This window comes from Nerophis ophidion, linkage group LG11 (assembly GCF_033978795.1).
Source record: "Nerophis ophidion isolate RoL-2023_Sa linkage group LG11, RoL_Noph_v1.0, whole genome shotgun sequence".
Classification (NCBI taxonomy): domain Eukaryota; kingdom Metazoa; phylum Chordata; class Actinopteri; order Syngnathiformes; family Syngnathidae; genus Nerophis; species Nerophis ophidion.
The window spans coordinates 14,115,593-14,140,739 of NC_084621.1; the positions used below are offsets into that span (position 1 = coordinate 14,115,593).

The 25,147-nt window shown below is 38.9% G+C and overlaps 1 long non-coding RNA gene across 2 annotated transcripts in view; it reads left to right on the forward strand.

The window, feature by feature from the left end:
- The first annotated feature begins 370 nt into the window (after nucleotides 1–370).
- LOC133561384 (uncharacterized) overlaps nucleotides 371–25,147 on the forward strand; it is a 56,196-nt gene continuing 31,419 nt past the window's right edge. For both annotated transcript variants that reach the window (XR_009808665.1, XR_009808664.1), the window contains exon 1: nucleotides 371–528. This is a non-coding gene — a long non-coding RNA (uncharacterized LOC133561384). The remainder of the gene's footprint in view (nucleotides 529–25,147) is intronic.

Sequence of the window (25,147 nt, forward strand, 5' to 3'; positions counted from 1 at the left end):
TAAATTTACCGCAGAAGAGGTTTTAAAATAATTAGCGCATGCTCGCCTTTACCGCATGCCTTTGGTAAGCGCTGGTTTTAAATTAATTAGCGCCCCGGCGGTAATTCAAAGAAATACGGTATAACAAATCCCAATTACCATGTACAATAGTACAGTATGTTTAACAGCTGTAGCATGAAAAAAAAAGAGTAGTCCCAGCAGAAAATATAAATGATAAAGAGAGTTAGCTAACATAGAAGCGGTCAGGTAATAGACGTTGAAGCGCTGCAGAAAAGAATCATGAATGCCAATGAGTCGGCGCACTCGCCACACGCTGGCGAAGTCGTTCGTAAAACCAAAAACAACGACAGCGTTTGCGTCTATTTCCCACTCGATGCCGACGCCTTGTAATTTTTTATTCCGCCCCCGCCGAGGCGCCGCTTCCTGTAGACCACTGCGGAGTGAAGGTGGAGGACCTGCAGGACGCTGATAAGTCCTTGCCTTTTAAAGCCCGCCACCAAAGACACGCAGCGGGCAAGGAGCGGCACGGTGAGAAAAAGTCTTGCACTTCTTTCTTTTAACCTTCGTCTTGTGTTAGGGTCGGCACCGACCCGTTTTAGTTTTTAAATGCATAAAAACACCACATACATTTATTTTTTTGCATCAAAGCTTTTTGACTTTGTCAGGAACTTCTTTGTCAACAAAATAAAACATTTGAATTTTTTTCACTAAATTATAAAATGCTCTGGTAGAAATTATGCCCTTGGTGTTGTTAGGGTCGGTTTTGACCCGGTTATAAAAATAAGATGATAAAGCAATGATAAGAGCCAAAACTGAACACACTGACAGCCAGCTCCTCTCCCAATCATGTGAGCTTTAGTGGATTCTCATTTTACCTTGTTATCCTGTACAAAAACAAACAAAAGACGGACACTAAAAGTGTCACTTTTTGCCACTCTGATTTTGTTTTTTTATTAGTTTTGGAACTAGTAATCTATTTCTCTTGGTTTCATTCGCTTGATTGGTTGTTTGTTTGATGTTGGATTTCTGTTGCTGAAAAAAATACTTTTCAGCCTTTTTCTTGAAGTAAATATATATGGGTCAAAATTGACCCGTAACACCATAGATGTTACTATAGTTAAAATTTTTTAAATGAAAAAATAAACAAAACACATTTATTTAAGAGATATGTTCTAATACCCCTTAGTAATAGTTAGGTAACACAACAACCTTTTTTTATTTATATGATTCTCTTGAGGTTCGTTTTACCATTTTTAAAAATTGAAATCGAGGGGTATACTGACAAAAAAAGGCCCAATGGCCCAAACCAAAAATATTAAAACCAATATTTTCAAGGATAAGGAAGCCTAACAAGGTAACCAAGAGATGAGAAACAAATTGGATAATAGGTAATTGTTTTTAGTGTATTTTACAGCTGATTTGAAACATGGGTCAAAACCGACCCGTTAACATAAGAGATGGTAACAGAAAGCTAACACAAGAGGAAGGTTAAATAAAAAAATTAAAAAGGAACCTGGTCAGAGAAAATGTTTAAAATATTAAAGAAAACTGCTTTAAACTTCCAATACTACCCACGAAAAAATGAAGTATCTACGGACTATAATGGAAATGTAGATTTTTTAGTTGAGGACTTAGTTCATGGATGGACCGCATAACCTTTTTCATCATTCTCAATTCACGTTGTGCTTGTATCTTCATAAAAAGACCTCAAATGTACAATTAAGGCCATTATTAAGAATAGTTCACCAGAAAACCGCTATATAAATATAATTCACTTCACTTCACACGTAAGTCAACAGCTCCTCTGTTGTGCACATGTCGATACGCAACATGTGGATACATAACGTGTATGTGGCGGGGAGCGTGGCCTGCGGACCTGCAGCAAAGGATCGACTTTGAGATCAGCGACAGGTGCGTTGATGGCCCAGCTGGGCCCGCTTAGCTAATCACCTGTCTCTCTGTTAAAAGGCCGCAAGCCGGGGAGAGAGGTTGTGGAGCTGGAGAGAGAGCACGAGCAAGAGAGAGACGGAGAAACACACAGACAATTGCTGGAAAGCAGAAACAGACTCTATTGAAAAACAAAACAGTGTTGTAACCCTATTCCAGGCTCGTGTGGGGATATTTGGTGGTCCGAGGAACCACATTATATATATATATGTTTTTTAAACATGCCTCAAAACAATAGCTACAAAAACAATGAAAGCACACAGCTTCGGTCCTGAGTATACTAGACTTTAGTACTGGTAGAAAAATATGTTTAATGTACCCTAAAATAAAAAATATAAAAAAATTATATATATATATATATATATATATATATACACCCATATATTTATTTATTTATATAAAAATAAAGCCGATAATGCCACTTGTCTAGTTATTTAAGGAAATAATTGCAATAAGAAATATTTGTTTAATATGTTTAATGTACCCTAAAATAAATAAATAAAATATAAAAAACTAATAAATAAATACAAGTATATACTGTATATAACTTATATATGTATATATATATATATATATATATATATATATATATATATATATATATATATATATATATACATATATATATATATATATATATATATATATATATATATATGTATATAAAACCGATACTGCCACTTGTGTAGTTTGTTCACTGTTTTATTTAAGGACAGAATTGCATTAAGAAACATATGTTTAATATTTTTAATGTACCCTTAAATAAAAAAAAAAATAAAGCCTATAATACCATTTTTGTGGTCCCCTTTATTTAATAAAGTATCAAAAAGTATCAAAATACATTTTGGTACTGGTACCAATACCAAAATACTGTTTTCGGTATCGGCTGTATGTACAGTAAATAATCACTTTTTCTTTCTTACGGGATTGATTGATGTAAAACAATCATATTTGAGGTGTGGTGTTGAAGTGCTTCCTGGCAGGTGTGGTGTCTAATAGAGCAGAGGTCACGTGGAAAAACAAACCTAACCCGCCCGCCCTCAACAGCAACTGATAAAGACGAGGTGTTATTGTGAGTAAAATGAAGAACACAATCCCTCTTAATCTCTGTCAATTTGAGCCCGGGCAAAAAAAGCGATAATACAAGAAATAAAAGCAGAACGTTGCAACGCCGTGGGCTGTCAGGCAGGTTATTTATTTTATCCCGCCACCACATCTCTTCGCAGATATTTTTTTTTTTTTTGTAAAGCTATAAGCCACAACACCTGTCATGGCTGTAATCTCCCCGGCTGGAGATGGACAGATATCATCTCCAAACTAGCTTTTCATTACACCCCCGACAGGAAAACAGTCCTTCAGGAAGTCATCGGGACTTTTGCAGGAAACGAGATTTTTTAGAAACCTTTAAAAGGCCAGGTTTGTTTGTTTTTTTTTTTGCTTGATTTGGTCAGAGCATCTTCCTCAAACATGATCTTTGTTTGGAGAGGCTGGAGGCGGCCCAGGTCAAAGGTCGTCTTGCTGCAAACATGAGATCCAGCAGAGAGAATCACAGAAAGGAGTGGAAAAACAAATACATTTTTAATGTGTAGTGTACAGAATATTTTTTTTGGACCTATAAACTTTTGAATTATGAGAGTGGAAATAGAAGTTTTTAAGCTTTTCATTCGGAACATGATTTCATTTCCATGCATAATCCACCCATCCATTTTCTACCGCTTGTCCCTTACGGGGTCGCGGGGGGCGCTGGCGCCTATCTCAGCTTCAATCGGGCGGAAGGCGGGGTACACCCTGGACAAGTCGCCACCTCATCGCAGGGCCGACAAGTTAAATAAATGGCAGCAATATATGTTTTTATATTTTGTGTTTTTTGAATGTTATTTATTCTGCATGCATATGTGTCATTATTCTTAATTTATTTAAAAAAAAACACATATTATTAGTATTACTATCAGTATTATTAGTATTTGAGTTAAAATATTAGGATTACATTGTATCTTTGTATATTTGTGTGTGTATAAAATATTTTGTATTTTATTTTAATCTTTTAAACAAAAAACAAGTCCATAAAATGATGGTAAATGCTAAACATAATGCGGGGAAAAAATTGACAGAGCCTATATAATCATACAAAATGCCATTACATTTATTTACTTATTTTTTTTAATTAATTAAAAAAAAACATTTAATTAGAAAAATAAAATAAAACAATTATGTATGTGTTATTTTTTTTATATGAAAAAGCAAGTATATAAATTACAATTTTACTCTTCATGGCATTTTTGTATGCTTGTATAGGCTCTGTCAATTTTATTTTATTTTTTAATTATAGAAATATGGGCAAATTATTTATAAATAAATTATAATATAATAAATTATATATTTTTGTATATATTTATAAATATATATATATTTTTTTAAATCAAATTATATATGTATATATATATATATATATATATATATATAATTTCTATATACCATTTATATATACAACCATATATATATATATATATATATATATATATATATATATATATATATATATATAATTTATCAAATTATAATTTATTTATAATTTATTTGCCCATATATTTATGATAAAACACATATATGTATATATATATCGTTTTTTTTGCGGTTATCATACCACAAATAGTCAAATAGTTGATGTCACACCTATGGATCATGTTTTGTTTTTTCATGTTATGTTTTTGATTTTGGACATTCAGTCACGTTTTGCACTTCCTGGTTTTGTTTGTTTCCATGCCAACGTATTATTTCCCACCTCATTCACGCCCTCGATTATCTGCTTCATGCCTTGCAATGCTGTCCATTTTGTCCACATAAGTTTTTGTAATTTGTGCCACAGCGCAAGTGTTTTTGTTTCATGTTTGTAGTTTATAGCCTTTGTGCTAGTCTTTTGTTTCAGAACCCAGTTTTTTGTACCGCCATTGTGCGCGCTTTTTGTTGGTTCCTGTTTTTAGTTTTAGTGTTAAAATAAAGATGTCTTTACCTTCACGCTGTTTCCATTCCATTCGCTTTGCACCTCGGGAAAAGAAACCAAGACCGCGTTCAAGCCTGACAGTTAAGTACAATATCAAACAGATTTCAGACATATTAGGCTAAGAAATATTTTAATGAAATTTCACTTCCTTAGAAATGTAATAAATAAATAAATACAAAAAAAAATAAGATTATGTCATGAACAAAACAACTTAGTTAGTTATCGATCCCGCCACGTTACTAATGTTTACGACACAAATCTTCTTACCATTCATCCACCGTTGAGTTTGCGAAGGACATATTGACTTCTAATGCTAATGATCATATTTGATTGGTTGATCAATAACGATGATTCGCACAGCGTTGAGAAGTGCTCTGGAGAAGCAGGTGAGACTGTTCATTATTATGCATGAAAGCCTCCTGAGTGCACTTAATAATCACATGACCCGATTGAGTAGAGTGTTTAAGTGCAAGACATTCATCAAAAATAATTTGATCAATTAAATCAAAATTTAAACTAATTTAAAAGTGTCTGAAAACTAAATGTAGCTTTAACGTGCACCTGCTGCATCTTCTTATTCTCCTGGCGGACCAGAAGCGCATGAGGTGTGGTAAGAAGCGGAGTTACCGTTCCATCTACTCTACATAGTCGTTGTGGAGAGGAGGAACCGATGGTCCGACAGAGCGGCAGGGCATGCTGGAGCCCGGCCCAAGATGGCGGCGAGGAGGCGCAGAATGCAAGCGAGATCAGGTGCGTGGATCGCGCACCAGGACACAAAAGGGGAGAAGGAGAAGAGAACGAGGCAGAAGGAGGAGAGAGACGAGAGACACCACAACCAGCCACGCATGCAAGAAGGAAGAGAGCAACAGCGAGAGGCAGAGGCAAGAGACGTGGACGGCTGAAAAGCGACCCGCAAAATACTTTTCTTATTGACATAAATAAAGAAGTCTACACCGGCGAGCAATGTCCTTCCTTGGTGGTCCATGGAACCCGCACGACGGTATGAATCCGTCACAGTCGTATTCTCAGACAATCCCGTTATAAAGTGTTTATCGGCACTGAATCTATTATTCGCCACTAACAAACGCAGGCGTCCAGATGTTGACATTCATGTTGTCATTTTCCAACCACCGACCAAATACCACCCATATAGTCTTCAGACTTTTTTGGTTTCTAAAAAAAAAAGTTTTCTGTGAAAAATGTGAGTTTTCAATCTCAAACGACGTCCAAGTTGATGTATTTAAAAACCCATTCTCCTCTCCACAATGCACTAGAAAATGTTCAAATGTATATTTCCCCTCTATGAACCGCTGCTCATCATTGTTGGCAGCACTCGTGCAGCCTTACACCTTAACACTACTGCCACCAGGCACTGAAATATCCTGGTTCTGACTAGTGTTGCCAGTGATGTACACAATATTTGCTGTGTGATGATGCCATTAAAGCAATACTGTACACTGACTACTCTAAAGTGCATGCAAGAGTGCTTTCTAAAGTATTGTACCTCGGAAAGATGTGACAGAAACATGCCATACAACCCAGTTTCTGCTTCACAATGTCACGGTGCATGTTGGGATTCATGTTTCCTTTTACTGAACCACAGCTCCCCATTGTCGGCGGAACTCGTGCAGCCCCCAGACCATGGGTGTCAAACTCTGGCCCGTGGGCCAAATTTGGCCCGCCGTGTGATTTCATTTGGCCCGCCGGTATTATACAAGGGTGGTGCAGCTGCAACGACGCATTTGTCAACCCTCCCGGATTTCATTGCCCCTCCCCTAAATCTCCCGGGGCAACAATTCTTCCGAATTTCTCCCGATTTCCACTCGGACAACAATATTGGGGGCGTGCCTCGAAGGCACTGCCTTTAGCGTCCTCTACAACCTGTTGTTACGTCTGCTTTTCCGCCATAGAAACTATGTCACATAATATCTGCGGCTTTAACACACACGAATGAATGCAAGGCATACTTGGTCAACAGCCATACAGGTCACACTGGGGGTGGCCGTATAAACGACTTTAACACTGTTACAAATATGCGCCACACTGTGAAGCCACGCCAAACAAGAATGACAAACACATTTCGGGAGAACATCTGCACCGTAACACGTAATACCCAGAACCAATTGCAGCACTAACTCTTCCGGGATGCTATAATATACACCCCCGCTACCACCAAACATGTCCCCCAGCCCTCCAATTTTTATTTAAATTTTATTTGATATGCCATTCAATCAATCAATCAATGTTTATTTATATAGCCCCAAATTACAAATGTCTCAAAGGACTGCACAAATCATTACGACTACAGCATCCTCGGAAGAACCCACAAAAGGGCAAGGAAAACTCACACCCAGTGGGCAGGGAGAATTCACATCCAGTGGGACGCCAGTGACAATGCTGACTATGAGAAACCTTGGAGAGGACCTCAGATGTGGGCAACCCTCCCCCCTATAGGGGACCGAAAGCAATGGATGTCGAGCGGGTCTAACATGATACTGTGAAAGTTCAATCCATAGTGGCTCCAACACAGCCGCGAGAGTTCAGTTCAAGCGGATCAAAGACAGCAGCGAGAGTCCCGTCCACAGGAACCGATGCAGGCGAGCGGTCCATCCTGGGTCCCGACGAGCGGTCCATCCTGGGTCTCGACTCTGGACAGCCAGTACTTCATCCATGGTCATCGGACTGGACCACAAGGGAGGGGGGGACATATGAGAAAGAAAAGAAGCGGCAGATCAACTGGTCTAAAAAGGAGGTCTATTTAAAGGCTAGAGTATACAGATGAGTTTTAAGGTGAGACTTAAATGCTTCTACTGAGGTAGCATCTCGAACTGTTACCGGGAGGGCATTCCAGAGTACTGGAGCCCGAACGGAAAACGCTCTATAGCCCGCAGACTTTTTTGGGGCTCTAGGAATCACTAATAAGCCGGAGTCTTTTGAACACAGATTTCTTGCCGGGACATATGGTACAATACAATCGGCAAGATAGAATGGAGCTAGACCGTGTAGTATTTTATACGTAAGTAGTAAAACCTTAAAGTCACATCTTAAGTGCACAGGAAGCCAGTGCAGGTGAGCCAGTACAGGCGTAATATGATCAAACTTTCTTGTTCTTTTCAAAAGTCTAGCAGCCGCATTTTGTACCAACTGTAATCTTTTAATGCTAGACATGGGGAGACCCGAAAATAATACGTTACAGTAATCGAGACGAGACGTAACAAACGCATGGATAATGATCTCGGCGTCTTTAGTGGACAAAATGGAGCGAATTATAGCGATATTACGGAGATGAAAGAAGGCCGTTTTAGTAACGCTTTTAATGTGTGACTCAAAGGAGAGAGTTGGGTCAAAGATAATACCCAGATTTTTTACCGAGTCACCTTGTTTTATTATTTGGTTGTCAAATGTTAAAGTTGTATTATTAAATAGAGGTCGGTGTCTAGCAGGACCGATAATCAGCATTTCCGTTTTTTTGGCGTTATTTTTGAATCATTATTGATAGGTTGATTGGAAACACTAAAAAAGCCCTAGTGTGCATGTTGTCTCTCTATCTGTGTTGGCCCCGTGATGAGAGGGCAACTTGTCCAGGGTGTACGCTGCCTTCCGCCGGAATGCAGCTGACATAGGCTGCAGCGACCCCAGAAGGGACAAACGGTAAAAAATGGATGGCTTAATGGATAATTTGAAACTGGACTTCGCATGTCACTATAAAGTTATACAAGCCTTGCTTGTTCAATATTCAATGCAAAACTTTTTGGGATCCCTATTAAAAGGTTAATTCGTTCAACCTCGGCCCGCGGCTTTGTTCCATTGTAAATTTTGGCCCACTCTGTATTTGAGTTTGACACCCCTGCCCCAGACCATTACTCTACTGCCACTAGAACCACATTATATTGGTACACACTTGAGTTGCCGATATTGACACAATAATGATAGTGTTTTGATTTCAGTTGCAGTGGATTGCAAATCCGTACAGTTTTACATGCTGTACACTGACTACTCTAAAATATAATATATTTGTATAAAATATCGTCCCTTGTGAAGATATATTGTCATAAATATGCCATAGGACCTATTTTCTGCTTCTCAATATCACAGTGCGTGCCGGAATTCATGTTTCCTTTTCAACGAACCACAGCTCCCCAATGTCGTCAGCACTCGTGCATCCCCAGACTATTATTTCACCTCTACTAGAATCACAATTGTCTCGGTACACACTTGTGATGCAGAAATTTACACAATAATGGTTGAGTTTTGACTCATTTTCAGTGTATTGTAAATGTTTCCTGCTCCATGTTGTACACTGACTACTCTAAAGTATACATTATATATCTAAACTATTGTCCCTTGACAAGATATATTGTCATAAATATGCCATACGACCTATTTTCAGCTTCACAATTATCTTAATACTCACTTGTACTGCCAGGTATTTACTCAACGATGGCTGTGTGATGGCTATATAGTGGATAGTAATTAGTTTCTACAATACTAGCTGTACACTGATTACTCATAAGTAAGTTATCTTTTATAAACTATTGCCCTTTGACAAAATATATTGTCATACATAAATATGCCATACGACCTATTTTCAGCCTAAATGAGGCATGTCCTCCTAACTTTACACATGCGCATATTGCCCGTCCCCTTAAAAAGGGGTGGAGGGTGGGGGTCGCACTAATATACAACGAAAACTTTAACCTTAGTCCTAACATAAATAATAAATATAAATCGTTTGAGGTGCTTACTATGAGGTCTGTCACACCGCTGCTTCTACACCTGGCTGTTATCTACCACCCCCCAGGGCCCTATTCGGACTTTATCAGTGAATTCTCAGAGTTCGTTGCTGATCTAGTGATGCACGCCGATAATATAATCATAATGGGGGACTTTAATATCCATATGAATACCCCATCGGACCCACCGTGCGTAGCGCTCCAGACTATAATTGATAGCTGTGGTCTTACACAAATAATAAATGAACCCACGCATCGCAACGGTAATACGATAGACTTAGTGCTTGTCAGGGGTATCACCGTTTCCAAAATTACGATACAAAGTATTTTCCGATCATTGTCATCCACGTCCCACTGGGTCATCATTGTCACCGACGTCCCTCTGGGTGTGAGTTTTCCTTGCCCTTATGTGGGCCTACCGAGGATGTGGAAGTGGTTTGTGTTGTGGTTTGTGCAGCCCTTTGAGACACGAGTGATTTAGGGCTATATAAGTAAACATTGATTGATTGATTGATCCCTCCATTATCGGCAGCACTCGTGCAGCCTTAGACTATTAGGTTACCACCACTACAAAACACAATTATTTTGATACGCATGAGTGTCACCAGTTATTGACACAATAATGCCTGCGTGTTGACTCATTTCAAGTGGATTGTAAATCTCTATTCCTGTCCACACTGTACACTGCCTACTCTAAAGTATAATTGATCTTTATAAACTGTTGTCCCCTTGACAAGATAAATTGTCATAAATATACCATACAACCTATTTTCTGCTTCAGGGATTCATGTTTCCCTTTCAATGAACCGCATCTCTTTTTTGCGCTAAATGAGGCATGCCCTCCTAACTTTACACATGCGCATATTGCCCGTCCTCTTAAAAGGGGTGGTGGTGGGGGGGGGGGGGGGTCGCACTAATATACAACGAAAACTTTAACCTTAGTCCTAACATAAATAATAAATATAAATCGTTTGAGGTGCTTACTATGAGGTCTGTCACACCGCTGCCTCTACACCTGGCTGTTATCTACCGCCCCCCAGGGCCCTATTCGGACTTTATCAGTGAATTCTCAGAGTTCGTTGCTGATTTAGTGACGCACGCCGATAATATAATCATAATGGGGGACTTTAATATCCATATGAATACCCCACCGTGCGTAGCGCTCCAGACTATAATTGATAGCTGTGGTCTTACACACATAATAAATGAACCCACGCATCGCAACGGTAATACGATAGACCTAGTGCTTGTCAGGGGTATCACCGTTTCCAAAATTACGATACAAAGTATTGTCCGATCATTGTCATCCACGTCCCACTGGGTCATCATTGTCAGCGACGTCCCTCTGGGTGTAAGTTTTCCTTGCCCTTATGTGGGCCTACCGAGGATGTGGAAGTGGTTTGTGTTGTGGTTTGTGCAGCCCTTTGAGACACTAGTGATTTAGGGCTATATAAGTAAACATTGATTGATTGATTGATCTCTCCATTATCGGCAGCACTCGTGCAGCCTTAGACTATTAGGTTACCGCCACTACAAAACACAATTATTTTGATTCGCATGAGTGTCACCAGTTATTGACACAATAATGCCTGCGTGTTGACTCATTTCCAGTGGATTGTAAATCTCTATTCCTGTCCACACTGTACACTGACTACTCGAAAGTATAATTGATCTTTATAAACTGTTGTCCCTTGACAAGATAAATTGTCATAAATATACCATACAAGCCATTTTCTGCTTCACAATGTCACAGTGCATGCGGGAATTCATGTTTCCCTTTCAATGAACCGCATCTCTTTTTTGCGCTAAATGAGGCATGTCCTCCTAACTTTACACATGCGCATATTGCCCGTCCCCTTAAAAGGGGTTTGGGGGGTTGCACTAATATACAACGAAAACTTTAACGTTAGTCCTAACATAAATAATAAATATAAATCGTTTGAGGTGCTTACTATGAGGTCTGTCACACCGTTGCCTCTACACCTGGCTGTTATCTACCGCCTCCCAGGGCTCTATTCGGACTTTATCAGTGAATTCTCAAAGTTCGTTGCTGATCTAGTGACACACGCCGATAATATAATCATAATGGGAGACTTTAATATCCATATGAATACCCCATCGGACCCACCGTGCGTAGCGCTCCAGACTATAATTGATAGCTGTGGTCTTACACAAATAATAAATGAACCCACGCATCGCAACGGTAATACGATAGACCTAGTGCTTGTCAGGGGTATCACCGTTTTCAAAATTACGATACAAAGTATTGTCCGATCATTGTCATCCACGTCCCACTGGGTCATCATTGTCACCGACGTCCCTCTGGGTGTAAGTTTTCCTTGCCCTTATGTGGGCCTACCGAGGATGTGGTAGTGGTTTGTGTTGTGGTTTGTGCAGCCCTTTGAGACACTAGTGATTTAGGGCTATATAAGTAAACATTGATTGATTGATTGATCTCTCCATTATCGGCAGCACTTGTGCAGCCTTAGACTATTAGGTTACCGCCACTACAAAACACAATTATTTTGATACGCATGAGTGTCACTAGTTATTGACACAATGTGTAACTCATTTATTGACTCATTTATTTTGTGGATTGTAAGTCTGTACACTTATACACACTGTACACTGACTACTCTAAAGTATAATACATCTTTATAAACTATTGTTCCTTGACAAGATATATGGTCATAACTTTGCCACATGACCAATTTTCAGCTTCACAATGTCACGTTGCATGCCAGAATTCATGTTTCCCTTTCAACGAACCGCAGCTCTCCATTATCTGCAGCACTCGTGCATCCCCAGACTATTACGTCACCTCTACTAGAATCACAATTATCTTAATACTCACTTGTACTGCCAGGTATTTACTCAACAATGGCTGTGTGATGGCTATATAGTGGATAGTAATCAGTTGCTACAGTACAAGCTGCACACTGACTACTCATAAGTGTAGTCCCCTTGACAAGTGTCAAAAGGCAAATCAATGAGTAGTTTTTGGGGCAGGCGGGAGTGTCGGCAGTCAATATGCGGCACCGGGCGAGCCCAGAGGGAGGCTAGTAAAAGGATTAGCCTCTGCTCGCCTTAAGTTCACGCTCCATAATTGTCTTTGAGCGCCGATGAACATGGCGGCGTGTCTCCAGCTCGCACTTTCACGGCGAAGGGGGAAAAAAAAAAAATCAATACGCATATCCGAGCCGACAACTCCTCAGCCGCTTGATGACATTACCATTCCGCCGTCGCACATCTGGAAAAAAAAAAGAAACCTTGAAGGGTCTTTCACCACCTTTTTTGTTTTTGTCCAGGCAGATTTTTGTTTGCGGACAGATATCCTGCTTATTGAAGAGTGGATAAATCAAATCCTAACGTGAGCATTATCCTTTCAGACATTGCTGCTTATTGCACTAATGCTTGTCACCGGAGAGATTTTAAATGTCTACTTTTATTGTCTATCTCTTACCCGCTAAGACTTTAAAGTCGTTTTTGCAAATCTTAATAATGCATCACACTCGTATAACCGCGATGGCCGTTAAAATATGTTCAGTGGATCTTTTTGTGGGCCTCGCTTAACATTTAACTTTGAATAAGGGTGTAAAAAAAAGGAATTCTGCAAGCATATTGTTTCTGCAACCATTCTGGTTCACAACTGATGTACAACAGGGTGAAAAAATAAACGTGTGTGTTTGAACTGCCGTTTGTGCAAGCAGAAGCATGCACTCTGACAAGAAAGGGGCAGTAGATGCCTCTAGATGCCTTTTTCTTGCACAAATGCTAAAACAAACAAGCTGTCGTTAAAACAAACATAAGTCAACGGTAAAGAAAATAAATACAAATAGTTAACATTTTAACACAAGTGATATTTGTGTTTTGTGCATTCAGCAGTGTGCACTCTGACAAGAAAGAGGCAGTAGATGCTTCAAGTACCTTTTTCTGGTGACGTCGCACATGTGCGAAAACAACAACCTGTCATTAAAACAAACATAAGTCAGCGGTAAAGAACAGAAAAATAAATAAGCAACCTTTTAATGCAAGTGATATTTGTGTTTTATGCAATCAGCAGCATGCACTCTGACAAGAAAGAGGCAGTAGATGCCTTTTTCTTGTGACGTCGCACATGTGCGAAAACAAAAAGCTGTCGTTGAAACGAACATAAAACCAACGTAAAGAACAGAAATAAAAATAAATAACCTTTTAACGCAAGTGATATTTCTGTTTTGTGCAATCTGCAGTATGCACCCTGACAGTAGAGGCAGTAGATGCCTATTTCTTGTGACGTCGCACATGTGCTAAAACAACAAGCTGTCGTTAAAACGAACATAAGTCAACGTAAAGAACGGAAATATAAATAATTAATATTTTAACGCAAGTGATATTTGTATTTTGTGCAATCATCAGCGTGCACTCTGACAAGAAAGAGGCAGTAGATGCCTCTAGGTGCCTTTATCTGGTGACGTCACACATGTGCGAAAACAACAAGCTGTCATTAAAACAAACATAAGTCAGCGGTAAAGAACAGAAAAATAAATAAGCAACCATTTAATGCAAGTGATATTTGTGTTTTGTGCAATCAGCAGCATGCACTCTGACAAGAAAGAGGCAGTAGAGGCCTTTTTCTTGTGACGTCGCACATGTGCAAACACAAAAAGCTGTCGTTAAAACGAACATAAATCAACGTAAAGGACAAAAATACGAATAAATAACCTTTTAACGCAAGCGATATTTCTGTTTTGTGCAATCTGCAGTATGCACTCTGACAAGAAAGAGGCAGTATGTGCCTATTTCTTGTGACGTCGCACATGTGCTAAAACAACAAGCTGTCGTTAAAACGAACATAAGTCAACGTAAAGAACGGAAATATAAATAATTAACTTTTTAACGCAAGTGATATTTGTGTTTTGTGCAATCAGCAGCGTGCACTCTGACAAGAAAGAGGCAGTAGATGCCTCTAGGTGCCTTTTTCTGGTGACGTCACAGATGTGCGAAAACAACAAGCTGTCATTAAAACAAACATAAGTCAAAGGTAAAGAACAGAAAAATAAATAATCATCCTTTTAATGCAAGTGATATTTGTGTTTTGTGCAAACAGCAGCGTGCACTCTGACAAGAAAGAGGCAATAGATGCCTTTTTTTTGTGATGTCGCACATGTGCGAAAACAAAAAGCTGTCGTTAAAACAGACATAAGTGAACGTAAAGAACATAAATACAAATAATTAACCCTTTAACGCAACTGATATTTTTGTTTTGTGCAATCAGCAGCATGCACTCTGACAAGAAAGAGGCAGTAGATGGCTATTTCTTGTGACGTCACACGTGCGAAAACAACAAGCTGTCGTTCAAACGAACATAAGTCAACGTAAAGAACGGAAATATAAATAATTAACTTTTTAACACAAGTGATATTTGTGTTTTGTGCAATCAGCAGCGTGCACTCTGACAAGAAAGAGGCAGTAGATGCCTCTAGGTGCCTTCTTCTGGTGACGTCACACGTGTGCGAAAACAACAAGCTGTCATTAAAACAAACATAAGTCAACGGTAAAGAACAGAAAAATGAATAAGTATCCTTTTAATGCAAGTGATATTTGTGTTTTGTGCAATCAGCAGTGTGCACTCTGACAAGAAAGAGGCAGTAGATGCCTTTTTCTTCTGATGTCGCATATGTGCGAAAACAAAAGCTGTCGTTAAAACGAACATAAGTCAACGGTAAAGAACAGAAAAATAAATAATTATCCCTTTAATGCAAGTGATATTTGTGTTTTGTGCAATCAGCAGTGTGCACTCTGACAACAAAGAGGCAGTAGATGCCTATTTCTTCTGACGTCGCACATGTGCTAAAACAACAAGCTGTCGTTAAAACGAAGATAAGTCAACGTAAAGAACGGAAATATATAATAATTAACATTTTAACGCAAGTGATATTTGTGTTTTGTGCAACGAGCAGCATGTACTCTGACAAGAAATAGGCAGTACATGCCTTTTTTCTTGTGACGTTGCACAGTTGCGAAAACAACAAGCTGACGTTAAAAACAAACATAAGTCAACGTAAAGAAGGGAAATATAAATAATTAACATTTTAACGCAAGTGATATTTGTGTTTTGTGCAATCAGCAGCATGCACTCTGACTAGAAAGAGTCAGTAGATGCCTATTTCTTGTGACGTCGCACATGTGCTAAAACAACAAGCTGTCGTTAAAACGAAGATAAGTCAACGTAAAGAACGGAAATATATAATCATTAACATTTTAACGCAAGTGATATTTGTGTTTTGTGCAACCAGCAGCATGTACTCTGACAAGAAATAGGCAGTACATGCCTTTTTTCTTGTGACGTTGCACAGTTGCGAAAACAACAAGCTGACGTTAAAAACAAACATAAGTCAACGTAAAGAACGGAAATATATAATAATTAACCTTTTAACGCAAGTGATATTTGTGTTTTGTGCAATCAGCAGCGTGCACTCTGACAAGAAATAGGCAGTAAATGCCTTTTTTCTTGTGATGTTGCACAGTTGCGAAAACAACAAGCTGACGTTAAAAACAAACATAAGTCAACGTAAAGTATGGAAATATAAATAATTAACATTTTAACGCAAGTGATATTTGTGTTTTGTGCAATCAGCAGCGTGCACTCTGACCAAAAAGAGGCAGTAAATGCCTCCAGGTGCCTTTTTCTGATGACGTTGCACATGTGCAAAAAAAAAAAAACAAGCAGTCATTAAAAAAAACATAAGTCAACGTAAAGAACGGAAATATAAATAATTAACTTTTTAACGCAAGTGATATTTGTGTTTTGTGCAATCAGCAGCGTGCACTCTGACAAGAAAGAGGCAGTAGATGCCTCTAGGTGCCTTTTTCTGGTGACGTCACACGTGTGCGAAAACAACAAGCTGTCATTAAAACAAACATAAGTCAACGGTAAAGAACAGAAAAATAAATAATTATCCTTTTAATGCAAGTGATATTTGTGTTTTGTGCAATCAGCAGTGTGCACTCTGACAAGAAAGAGGCAGTAGATGCCTTTTTCTTCTGATGTCGCATATGTGCGAAAACAAAAGCTGTCGTTAAAACGAACATAAGTCAACGTAAAAAACATAAATACAAATAATTAACCCTTTAACGCAACTGATATTTGTGTTTTGTGCAATCGGCAGCATGCACTCTGACAACAAAGAGGCAGTAGATGCCTATTTCTTCTGACGTCGCACATGTGCTAAAACAACAAGCTGTCGTTAAAACGAAGATAAGTCAACGTAAAGAACGGAAATATATAATAATTAACATTTTAACGCAAGTGATATTTGTGTTTTGTGCAACGAGCAGCATGTACTCTGACAAGAAATAGGCAGTACATGCCTTTTTTCTTGTGACGTTGCACAGTTGCGAAAACAACAAGCTGATGTTAAAAACAAACATAAGTCAACGTAAAGAAGGGAAATATAAATAATTAACATTTTAACGCAAGTGATATTTGTGTTTTGTGCAATCAGCAGCATGCACTCTGACAAGAAAGAGTCAGTAGATGCCTATTTCTTGTGACGTCGCACATGTGCTAAAACAACAAGCTGTCGTTAAAACGAAGATAAGTCAACGTAAAGAACGGAAATATATAATAATTAACCTTTTAACGCAAGTGATATTTGTGTTTTGTGCAACCAGCAGCATGTACTCTGACAAGAAACAGGCACTACATTCCTTTTTTCTTGTAACGTTGCACAGTTGCGAAAACAACAAGCTGACGTTAAAAACAAACAGAAGTCAACGTAAAGAACGGAAATATATAATAACTAACCTTTTAACGCAAGTGATATTTGTGTTTTGTGCAATCAGCAGCATGTACTCTGACAAGAAATAGGCAGTAAATGCCTTTTTTCTTGTGATGTTGCACAGTTGCGAAAACAACAAGCTGACGTTAAAAACAAACATAAGTCAACGTAAAGTATGGAAATATAAATAATTAACATTTTAACGCAAGTGATATTTGTGTTTTGTGCAATAAGCAGCGTGCACTCTGACCAAAAAGAGGCAGTAAATGCCTCCAGGTGCCTTTTTCTGATGACGTTGCACATGTGCAAAAAAAAAAAACAAGCAGTCATTAAAAAAAACATAAGTCAACGTAAAGAACGGAAATATAAATAATTAACTTTTTAACGCAAGTGATATTTGTGTTTTGTGCAATCAGCAGCGTGCACTCTGACAAGAAAGAGGCAGTAGATGCCTCTAGGTGCCTTTTTCTGGTGACGTCACACGTGTGCGAAAACAACAAGCTGTCATTAAAACAAACATAAGTCAACGGTAAAGAACAGAAAAATAAATAATTATCCTTTTAATGCAAGTGATATTTGTGTTTTGTGCAATCAGCAGTGTGCACTCTGACAAGAAAGAGGCAGTAGATGCCTTTTTCTTCTGATGTCGCATATGTGCGAAAACAAAAGCTGTCGTTAAAACGAACATAAGTCAACGTAAAGAACATAAATACAAATAATTAACCCTTTAACGCAACTGATATTTGTGTTTTGTGCAATCAGCAGCATGCACTCTGACAACAAAGAGGCAGTAGATGCCTATTTCTTCTGACGTCGCACATGTGCTAAAACAACAAGCTGTCGTTAAAACGAAGATAAGTCAACGTAAAGAACGGAAATATATAATAATTAACATTTTAACGCAAGTGATATTTGTGTTTTGTGCAACGAGCAGCATGTACTCTGACAAGAAATAGGCAGTACATGCCTTTTTTCTTGTGACGTTGCACAGTTGCGAAAACAACAAGCTGATGTTAAAAACAAACATAAGTCAACGTAAAGAAGGGAAATATAAATAATTAACATTTTAACGCAAGTGATATTTGTGTTTTGTGCAATCAGCAGCATAGACTCTGACAAGAAAGAGTCAGTAGATGCCTATTTCTTGTGACGTCGCACATGTGCTAAAACAACAAGCTGTCGTTAAAACGAAGATAAGTCAACGTAAAGAACGGAGCTATATAATAATTAACCTTTTAACGCAAGTGATATTTGTGTTTTGTGCAACCAGCAGCATGTACTCTGACAAGAAACAGGCACTACATTCCTTTTTTCTTGTAACGTTGCACAGTTGCGAAAACAACAAGCTGACGTTAAAAACAAACATAAGTCAACGTAAAGAACGGAAATATATAATAACTAACCTTTTAACGCAAGTGATATTTGTGTTTTGTGCAATCAGCAGCGTGCACTCTGACAAGAAATAGGCAGTAAATGCCTTTTTTCTTGTGACGTTGCACAGTTGCGAAAACAACAAGCTGACGTTAAAAACAAACATAAATCAACGTAAAGAACGGAAATATATAATAATTAACATTTTAACGCAAGTGATATTTGTGTTTTGTGCAATCAGCAGCATGTACTCTGACAAGAAATAGGCAGTACATGCCTTTTTTCTTGTGACGTTGCACAGTTGCGAAAACAACAAGCTGACGTTAAAAACAAACATAAATCAACGTAAAGAACGGAAATATATAATAATTAACATTTTAACGCAAGTGATATTTGTGTTTTGTGCAACCAGCAGCATGTACTCTGACAAGAAATAGGCAGTAAATGCCTTTTTTCTTGTGATGTTGCACAGTTGCGAAAACAACAAGCTGACGTTAAAAACAAACATAAGTCAACGTAAAGAAGGGAAATATAAATAATTAACATTTTAACGCAAGTGATATTTGTGTTTTGTGCAATCAGCAGCATGCACTCTGACAAGAAAGAGGCAGTAGATGCCTATTTCTTGTGACGTCGCACATGTGCTAAAACAACAAGCTGACGTTAAAAACAAACAAAAATCAACGTAAAGAACGGAAATATATAATGAACATTTTAACGCAAGTGATATTTGTGTTTTGTGCAACCAGCAGCATGTACTCTGACAAGAAATAGGCAGTACATGCCTTTTTTCTTGTGACGTTGCACAGTTGCGAAAACAACAAGCTGACGTTGAAAACAAACATAAATCAACGTAAAGAACGGAAATATATAATAATTAACATTTTAACGCAAGTGATATTTGTGTTTTGTGCAACCAGCAGCATGTACTCTGACAAGAAATAGGCAGTAAATGCCTTTTTTCTTGTGATGTTGCACAGTTGCGAAAACAACAAGCTGACGTTAAAAACAAACATAAGTCAACGTAAAGAAGGGAAATATAAATAATTAACATTTCAACGCAAGTGATATTTGTGTTTTGTGCAATCAGCAGCGTGCACTCTGACCAAAAAAGAGGCAGTAAATGCCTCTAGGTGCCTTTTTTTGATGACGTTGCACATGTGCAAAAAAAAAAAAACAAGCAGTCATTAAAACAAACATAGGTCAACGTAAAGAAAGGTAATATAAATAATTAACCTTTTAACGCAAGTGATATTTGTGTTTCGCGCTGAGAGCAGCACGCCCACGCAGCGACAAGCCTGCAGGCGATTGCCTTTCTACACACCTGGAATTGATGAGGGCGAGCTGCTTAAAAGACCAGTTGGACCCACGGATCTCATATAAATAACCGTAAGCGAAGCTTCATGCTCTATTTTTGTTTCCTCTCCTTGTCTTCTCCCGTGATTCAGCAGTTTTTCTCGGTGTACCTGTTTTCCTTCCGTTGCCCTGGATTTCGACTTCCTCCCTCGTTCCTCGACTCCTCGCTCGCCCCACGACTCTGACGCCTCTTATCAGTTAATCTGCACACATAGTCGCACTTATACACTCCTGGATTTTGTCACACAACCATTCTATAGTTTATTAATATTGTTAATAATTATTATTTATATGTATATATGTGGCTTCACGGTGGCAGAGGGGTTAGTGCGTCTGCCTCACAATACGAAGGTCCTGCAGTCCTGGGTTCAAATCCAGGCCCTGGATCTTTTTGTGTGGCGTTTGCATGTCCTCCCCGTGACTGCGTGGGTTCCCTCCGGGTTCTCCGGCTTCCTCCCACTTCCAAAGACATGCACCTGGGGATAGGTTGATTGGCAACACTAAATTGGCCCTAGTGTGTGAATGTGAGTGTGAATGTTGTGTGTCTGTCTGTGTTGGCCCTGCGATGAGGTGACGACTTGTCCAGGGTGTACGCCGCCTTCCGCCCGATTGTAGCTGAGATAGGCGCCAGCGCCCCCCGCGACCCCAAAAGGGAATAAGCGGTAGGAAATGGATGGATGTATATATGTTTTCTATATATATAAGAAATCATTGGACCGGCTCACCAGCACTGGCTTCCTGTGCACTTAAGATGTGACTTTAAGGTTTTACTACTTATGTATAAAATACTACACGGTCTAGCTCCATCCTATCTTGCCGATTGTATTGTACCATATGTCCCGGCAAGAAATCTGCGTTCAAAGGACTCCGGCTTATTAGTGATTCCTAAAGCCCAAAAAAAGTCTGCGGGCTATAGAGCGTTTTCATTTCGGGCTACAGTACTCTGGAATGCCCTCCCGGTAAAAGTCCACAGTAGAAGCATTTAAGTCTCACCTTAAAACTCATTTGTATACTCTAGCCTTTAAATAGACTCCCTTTGTAGACCAGTTGATCTGCCGTTTCTTTTCTTTTTCTCCTATGTCCCACTCTCCCTTGGGAGGGGGTCCGGTCCGGTCCGATCCGGTGGCCATGTACTGCTCGCCTGTGTATCGGCTGGGGACATCTCTGCGCTGCTGATCCGCCTCCGCTTGGGATGGTTTCCTGCTGGCTCCGCTGTGAACGGGACTCTCGCTGCTGTGTCGGATCCGCTGTGGACTGGACTCTCGCGACTGTGTTGGATCCATTATGGATTGAACTTTCACAGTATCATGTTAGACCCGCTCGACATCCATTGTTTTCCTCCTCTCCAAGGTTCTCATAGTCATCATTGTCACCGACGTCCCACTGGGTGTGAGTTTTACTTGCCCTTATGTGGGCCTACCGAGGATGTCGTAGTGGTTTGTGCAGCCCTTTGAGACACTAGTGATTTAGGGCTATATAAGTAAACATTGATTGATTGATTGATTAAAACTCATTTGTATACTCTAGCCTTTAAATAGACTCCCTTTTTAGACCAGTTGATCTGCCGCTTCTTTTCTTTTTCTCCTATGTCCCACTCTCCCTTGTGGAGGGGGTCCGGTCCGATCCGGTGGCCATGTACTGCTCACCTGTGTATCGGCTGGGGACATCTCTGCGCTGCTGATCCGCCTCCGCTTGGGATGGTTTCCTGCTGGCTCCGCTGTGAACGGGACTCTCGCTGCTGTGTCGGATCCGCTGTGGATTGGACTCTCGCGACTGCGTTGGATCCATTATGGATTGAACTTTCACAGTATCATGTTAGACCCGCTCGACATCCATTGTTTTCCTCCTCTCCAAGGTTCTCATAGTCATCATTGTCACCGATGTCCCACTGGGTGTGAGTTTTCCTTGCCCTTATGTGGGCCTACCGAGGATGTTGTAGTGGTTTGTGCAGCCCTTTGAGACACTAGTGATTTAGGGCTATATAAGTAAACATTGGTTGATTGATTGATTGCCTTTTTCACCCCCTGGTGTCAGTCTACCGTCATCTCCCTTGCAAACATCCGTCGCCTTATTATTGCCAGTAATCCTCCGTGACACAAGAAGGGGATTTATTCCCTTTTGTGTCTTTTTTTTTATTCCCTCGCTTTTGTCCGGGACGCACCCGTCAAGATTGAAGGAGGCCCGTCTGAAATGAGGTCGAGCGACCCCCCCGGCCTCGAGGACGCGTGTCATTTTGCGCCTCAGCCCACCGACTAGACGGCGTGATAAAAACTTGACTTCGCACATTTTCATTCGCAAATGACGTCCTGATTGACACGTCAAAGCGGCGTTAATCAACAATATGTCGAGCGGCTCGTACTGCATCATCGCCGAGCGCCGCCCCCGGAGTAGCAGATGGCGCTATACGCGGCGCAATTAGCATGTGAATTGATGATGATGATGCCGGCTCGGCACTAATTGGAGGCACGTAAGTGAAAGTGATTCACCTCCTCGCCTACAAGTCTCGCCGGGCCCTTCGCTGAGCCTATTTCTGTTTTACGACCCCCCTGTCCCCTAGTATGCACACATAATGTGCTGAGAATAAAACGGTGTTCGCGCTCGACATGAAAGAAAGATTTAACGACTACTTAAAAAGGACTACAAACGATCACAGACAAGTATGGCGCCTCCGAGCAATCATTAATTAAGGATTCACTCAGATCAGGGGTCAGCAACCTTTTTGAAACCAAGAGCTACTTCTTGGGTACTGATTAATGCGAAGGGGCTACCAGTTTGATACACACTTAAATAAATTGCCAGAAATGTATTTATTCAAGTAAAAAAATGAATGAATTTATTTAAACAAGTGAAAACCAAGTCTTTAAAATATTTTCTTGGACTATCAAATCCTATTTGAGTTTTGTCTCTCTTAGAATTAAAAATGTTGCGCAAAGCGAGACCAGCTTGCTAGTAAATAAATACATTTTTAAAAATAGAACAACAAGAAATATCCGTTTGTTATTTTAGTTGAATCTAATTGCAATTTCTAAGTCATTTAAATGGTGTCTGTAACAAGGCAGTAAAACAGAAGATCCTGCAAAACGGAAGTCATCGTCATGGACCCACTATGGCTGTTACGACCCCCCCCCCCCCCCCCCGTCTCCTAGTATGCACACATAATGTGCTGAGAATAAAACGGTGTTCGCGCTCGACATGAAAGAAAGATTTAACGACTACTTAAAAAGGACTACAAACGATCACAGACAAGTATGGCGCCTCCGAGCGATCGTTAATTAAGGATTCACTCAGATCAGGGGTCAGCAACTTTTTTGAAACCAAGAGCCACTTCTTGGGTACTGATTAATGCGAAGGGGCTACCAGTTTGATACACACTTAAATAAATTGCCAGAAATGTATTTATTCAAGTAAAAAAATTAATGAATTTATTTAAACAAGTGAAAACCAAGTCTTTAAAATATTTTCTTGGACTATCAAATTCTATTTGAGTTGTGTCTCTCTTAGAATTAAAAATGTTGCGCAAAGCGAGACCAGTTTGCTAGTAAATAAATACATTTTTAAAAATAGAACAACAAGAAATATCCGTTTGTTATTTTAGTTGAATCTAATTGCAATTTCTAAGTCATTTAAATGGTGTCTGTAACAAGGCAGTAAAACAGGGGATCCTGCAAAACGGAAGTCATCGTCATGGACCCACTATGGCTGTTACGACCCCCCCCCCCCCCCCCCCCCCGTCCTCTAGTATGCACACATAATGTGCTGATAATAAAACGGTGTTCGCGCTCGACATGAAAGAAAGATTTAACGTGTTGCAGGCGACTACTTAAAAAGGACTACAAACGATCGCGGGCAAGTATGGCGCCTCCGAGCGATCGTTAATTAAGGATTCACTTAGAGCAGGGGTCAGCAACCTTTTTGAAACCAAGAGCCACTTCTTGGGTACTGATTAATGCGAAGGGGCTACCAGTTTGATACACACTTAAATAAATTGCCAGAAATAGCCAATTTGCTCAATTTAACTTTAATTCATGAATCTATATATGTATAAAAAAATGGGTAATTCTGTCTGTCATTCCCACATACATTTTTTTTTCCTTTTACACACTAAATTGAACGTTTTAAAAGAGGAGAAAACAGGAAAAAAAATGAAATTTAATTTTGAAACATAGTTTATCTTCAATTTGGACTCTTTAAAATTCAAAATTCAACCCAAAAAAATGGAGAAAAACTAGTTAAATTTGAAAGTTTTTGAAAAAAATTTAAAAAACAACATCATTAGTCATTTTTCCTGATTAAGATTCATTTTACATTTTTATGACATGTTTTAAATAGGTTAAAATCCAATCTGCATTTTGTTAGAATATATAACAAATTGGACCAAGCTATATTTCTAACAAAGACAAATCATTATTCCTTCTAGATTTTCCACAACAAAAATTTCAAAAGAAGTTCAAAAGACTTTGAAATAAGATTTAAATTTGATTCTAAAGATTTTCTAGATTAGCCAGAATTTTTAAAATTTTTAATCATAATAAGTGTGAATAAATATTTCAAAAATTTTCTTCGTCGAAAAAACAGAAGCTAAAATGAAGAATTAAATTAAAATGTATGTATTATTCTTTACAATAATAAAAAAAATAAAAATACTTGAACATTGATTTATATTGTCAGGAAAGAAGAGGAAGGAATTTAAAAGGTAAAAAGGTATATGTGTTTAGAAATCCTAAAATTATTTTGAAGGTTGTATTTTTTCTCTAAAATTGTCTTTCTGAAAGTTATAAGAAGCAAAATAAAAATTTAATGAATTTATTTAAACAAGTGAAAACCAAGTCTTTAAAATATTTTCTTGGATTTCAAATTCTATTTGAGTTTTGTCTCTCTTAGAATTAAAAATGTCGAGCAAAGCGAGACCAGCTTGCTAGTAAATAAATACATTTTTTAAAAATAGAGGCAGCTCACTGGTAAGTGCTGCTATTTGA